This window comes from Drosophila serrata, unplaced genomic scaffold (assembly GCF_035046125.1).
Source record: "Drosophila serrata isolate PLE 108 unplaced genomic scaffold, ASM3504612v1 contig_7, whole genome shotgun sequence".
In the NCBI taxonomy this organism is placed as follows: domain Eukaryota; kingdom Metazoa; phylum Arthropoda; class Insecta; order Diptera; family Drosophilidae; genus Drosophila; species Drosophila serrata.
In genome coordinates, this window is record NW_028256905.1 from 30,466 (window position 1) to 36,032 (window position 5,567).

Genomic DNA, 5,567 nt, shown 5'->3' on the forward strand with positions numbered 1-5,567 from the left:
TGGACTGCTCCCATAATGCCAGCGTCAGCTTAGGATGTTTCGTGGAGCAGAAATCAGCAAGAAGACATTCCCAACTTTCAGTAGAAAGGCGGACACTTCGAGGGCCGTAAGACAATAGTGGATGGTATCTTGCAGCTTCATCAAGGCCGCCGAAGATTCGTGTACAATGGAATGAATGTTCAATAACCTTTTCAGTTGACTGTTCACCAGCGATCGTTTGTTTTCCCAGGCTGAGCGAAAACCATCGTTGGTGAGCGGCGGATTTATAACTATGGAATGAGCTGCACCACTAGTCTTGGCATTTAAATAGAAAAACTTTTTTAAAGTTGTAAGCGCAGGATTGTCTATATAGACCGCTGTGAAAAGGTCTCGAAAAGTCGCCCAGCGAAGATAATCACCCGGGTAAACATCCGTATCGCACGGAGGAAGCCGACAGCCAGACGGAAGGGAATTTTGGGTCGGAACGGGTTGGACTTGAACTGATTTAGGAGAGATCGTATTGATCTGTTCCATAAGCTGGGCGACACACATTTCGTAAATAAAATATTTTGCCTTGAATTTCGAATTTAGGTACCTTTTGGGATCATAGTATAGCTTTAAAATAGCTAATAAATATTTTACAATAATTTTAAAATTATTTGGAAACCTTTGATTTTATCTAAAGAATGTTCGTTGTGTTCTTTAGATAAAATCAAAATCGTAAAAATTGTGTAAAAACCCGCCACTAAACTATAAAATAGCTAACGTTGTGGCGAAACTTGGTGTAGGATTCTGTCTCGTCGGCTCTGTATCACCGTTCTTTGCATGTGAGGAATATACGAAAGCAGGTGGATGTGCACTCTGTGTAAGAAAAAGGCCTACGGCCTAAGCTTGCTAAATGTATATTTGTATGGATGTAAATACATATGTGGAAATTGTCGCTCAGCGCAGAATAGAGCAAAGCTTGCCCGGTATATTTATGTTTATGCGCATATGCTTGAAAGTCTTTGGTCTTTGGAGAAATAATTTTTATATAGAAGCTGTGGACTAAAATTTTGGTTTAGTTAAATATTTATATTTCGGATTTTTATTTCCATTAATTGGAAGGAACATTTTTTAAGTTATTAAACTATCGTGTCGGTGTAATGAAATATATATATATAGAATAAAAATTTTAAATCTATATATAAAAATGCTCTGTTCGTGTCTACTTCCTTCATAGACTTGAAAAGTTCTGAACCGTTTAAGCCCAAATTTTGACACAACATGCGTTGAGGTTCCAGCTCGGTTATTGTCTACTTTTGATGTTGATAGCTTATCTGCGGTTGCGAATATATCAATTTTTTTAGCGTTTCCCCGTGCCTCTACTGCTGCGCCCTCTACAGGCAGCTAGCTGAATCGAAGCATTTCCTGTCAAACATTCAAAACATATTGAAAGAAGAAATTGGAGATAAAAATTTTATTTTTTTGTTCAGGTTCAGTAAGAAATGAAGTCATGCCACCCAAGAAGTCGAGTTTGGGTCGTCGTACTCGCAATACAGAAGCAAACAGACTTAAGATTACGAATATGACTGACGAAGAACGGGCCTCCATCCGAGAGACTGAGCGGATGAAAGCAATGCAGATGCACAACGAGGAATCAGCAGAATGACGAGCAGATAGGCTTGAGAGAAAACGATTGAGAGTTAGGCAGTCGCGTTCTGCAGCAATCGATTTGATTCACTCTCAAAATAATGAACGTGACAGGGCAAGGGTAGCTGAAGCGCGTTTACAGCTTGCAGCAGATCAAAACCTGCAATACAATCGTCTTGCATTCAGATATAATCCAACTGTTGATTACAGCTCGAATCGCAATGTCGTTATTGGCCGGATGCATCAGGTCTGCATATACTGTCAGGCTCCTTTGATTGAATCAGACGAAACTTCGGTCCGAGGAATATAGCGTTGGAAAGCTCACGATTTTGCTATCCTCATACATAGGTAGTCCACGCCACATGCATGAATATGCTCAAGATGCCATGGCATATGTTCGTTGCTACGGCCGTCCATATTTATTTATCACCTTCACATGAAATCCAGCTTGGGACGAGATAGTACAGCTGTTATTTCCTGCACAATCATATAGGGATAGGCATGACATCACAGCCCGTGTTTTCAGACAAAAGTTCAAGTCACTGATGGATTTCATTGTGAAACATGGAGTTTTTGGATCTGTGCGGTGCTAGATGTATTCAGTATGATAAAATTACTCCAGACGAAATCGACGATGTTATATGCGCTGAGATTCCATGGGCAGAGGTTGATACGGATTTGCATGAAGTTGTCATCAAGAACATGATCCATGGCCCTTGTGGTACCCTCAACCCATGTTCACCATGAATGGTAGACGGGAAGTGTTCCAAGCGATATCCTCGAGCATTTACAGCCAACACCGTAACAGGGGACGATGGATATCCTCTGTGTAGGAGACGGTCAACTGAAGATGGAGGGACTTCGGCAACTTTAAACATGAGAATTGGTGATATTGAGGTAGACAATCGTTGGGTGGTTCCATACTCACCACTATTGTCAAAATCATACAAAGCGCACATCAACGTAGAATATTGCAATTCCGTGAAATCGATTAAATATAACTGCAAGTACGTGAATAAAGGCAGCGATATGGCAGTTTTTGGTGTTCAGGCAGAAAATGGTGACAGCAATGCAGTACGAGTTGTCGATGAAATCTCTCAATACCAGGCTGGAAGATACATAAGCAGCAACGAGGCTGCATGGCGAATTTTTTCGATCCCAATTCATGACCGCTATCCAGCTGTAGTTCACTTGGCAGTAAATTTGGAGAATGGTCAACGTGTCTATTTCACAGAACTAAATGTGCAAGAAAGAGTCCTGAATCCGCCTACGACAACTCTGACTGCCTTCTTCACCTTATGCCAGGAAGATGCTTTTGCCATAACCTTGAACTATTCAGAAGTGCCCTCTTAACCACAATATGCCACAGAGAAACGTGGCAGGGTACAGCTAGTATATATAAGTTAACTAAGCAATGACCGATCGTCCGAAAGCTCGCTCCGGCCAAATTGCTGACACAGCGTCTGGCCGGAAGCCCGTGCATAGCCGCCAAGCACTATCCATTGGAGTGGCCGCTATGAGTCCCTTTTCATAGGTCCTAGACTTCTATTGATTCGTTCAACTTGGCCATTAGCCTGCGGCGAGCCCGTCGCTATTTTTATATGCTTCACGTTACTTTTTCCCATAAACTCTGCAAAATCAGAAGATGTAAAACAACTGCCTCGATCAGATACTATGCATCTAGGTATACTATAAGCTCGAAAATAAATGTTAATGCACTTATCACTTCTTTTGTATTCGTCGTTTTTGTTGTGTTTTTTCGATCTGCTACTATCTACCGGCCCATAATGATCTATATGAATGATCTCAAAAGGTTTGTTGCCTTTTGGTATGCTATGTAAACGTCCATCTCCTCTACCTACTTTCGGAGCATACGCTATGCACTTTAAACAATTTTGAATGTGTTCTACGACTTTATCTTTCATGCGTGGAAACCAATAACTCTTCCCAATAACTTCTAACATTTTATCCCTCCCAATATGACCCATTTCATCATGATACTTGTATAGCACATGTTCCTCCATTCGATTCGGTACGTAAAATAATAATCTGTTGCCGTTGCTTTTCCTATAGATCACGCCATTTCTCATTTCATATAACTTATCTCGCTACTTTCTAACATTTTCCTAATTTCCTGAACTTTTACATCTTTTCATTGACAAATTACTAAATTTGTTTTGAATGTATTTGCCTCCACTATCATAATATTGTTGCATCTACTCAATGCATCTTCGTGTTGCATTTGTCTACCTGCTCTGTGCTTTAATTCATAATCGAATTCCTGCATCTCTAGAGCCCACCTTGCTATTCTTGGGTTCAACTCAATCTTATTGAGGGTTAAAGTTAGAGAGTTACAGTCTGTTACAATTTTAAATCGTTTGCCTATCAAATATATTCTAAATCTTTTTAACGCGTAAATTATAGCTAAAGTCTCCAATTCAAAACTGTGATACTTCGCTTCCGTTGCAGTTGATCTGTTTGAAAAATAAAAAATAGGATGTAGCTTGCTGTCATCTTTTTTCTGCAAAAGCACAGCCCCAAATCCTAAAGAACTTGCATCGCAGTGAAGTTCGACATCATCTCTGTAATCGTATAAAGCTAACACTGGCGCTTCCATCAACTTGGCCTTTAAAAGCGAAAAACAATTCAACTCTTCTTCTTCAAACCTAAAAAGCCTATCCTTTCTCAATAAATCATATAATGGTTTCGCTAATATAGAAAAATCCTTAATGAATCGTCGAAAATACGAACAAAGACCCAAAAAGCTTTGAACTGCTTGCACCTTGCCTGGGATCGGAAAGTTTTGTACCTAAACCATTTTCTCTTAAATCTGTACCTAAAATGTTCTCACCTAAACTTGTACCTAAATTATTTTCTCCTACATTTGTACCTAAAATGTTCTCACCTAAACTTGTACCAAAATTATTTTCTCCTAAAATTGTACCTAAATCTTTTTGATCTAAATCTGTACTGAAACTACCTTTATCTAAATTTTTATCCACTAAAATTACACTTTCTAAACTTTCACAATCTAATTCTTTATCCAATTCATAAGGGCACTAAACTAATGTTCGTATTACGACCGATTTGGGTTTAAAATTCCTCGATTGTAATCATTTTTTAAGTTTCTAAATTAATTTCCAAATTACAAGCTTTCATAAAATCTCTCCCCAGCACAATATTACAGAGCTTAGATTCGCTAGCCACAACAATTAATTTAAACCAAATCTTTATTTTATTTTTTAATACAAAGCATACTATTTTTCCATAGCTTTTCAATAAGCTTTTGTTTAATCCGAAATAACTTTCTCTTAGAGGTTCTAACTTAATGTTTTTCGGTATACAAGAACGTTTTATGAGCGGGCTTCCCGAATCTATTTGGCACTTTGTAATAATAGATGTTAATAAATTAAACATGTGCATGTCATAGGATGTCATCAATAAAAATTCATTAACAATTCATCGATGATTCATCAACAAATTCGATGATTCATCAACAAAATGCCTTTCGGGATATATATTGTCAGAAAAAAAAAACTTAAAATAAGTAGTAATTATAGTTAAATAACTTAAATATTTATTTATTTATTTGCACACTGTATACTTAATTACAAATTAAGCTGCAGTATGAGTGTCAGCCATAGCTGCTTAGGCTGATAACTTAAATAATTTGTCCCCCAATGCAAGCGCTAGCCGCTAAGTATTGCTGTGGCGTCATAAGCAAGTGTGCCGCCGCCGAGGCACACTGGCTGTGGCCGTCCAAAATCTTTGAAACAGACTCTGCATGCAGAAATTTGAACACGCGTACAAACGTGCGACCGATTGTACACATATACACAGAATCGAGAGAACAGCGCAAAGAAACGCACCCCTGCTCATCGTTCCACGGTCGATCTGCCACTGAAAAGTGAATTCTTGTTGTGCTCGATTTCGAACGAAAGCTTCGAACTCGAAAA

General features: G+C 38.7%; 1 long non-coding RNA gene across 1 annotated transcript; it reads right to left on the minus strand.

Moving 5' to 3' along the window:
- Positions 1 to 1,423: 1,423 nt before the first annotated feature.
- On the minus strand, positions 1,424 to 3,242 carry LOC147645150 (uncharacterized). The gene is made up of 2 exons (XR_015270120.1): positions 2,540 to 3,242; positions 1,424 to 2,479 (listed from the first exon to the last, which is right to left on the minus strand). It is a non-coding gene; the product is annotated as an uncharacterized LOC147645150 (long non-coding RNA).
- Between the last annotated feature and the right edge of the window lie 2,325 nt (positions 3,243 to 5,567).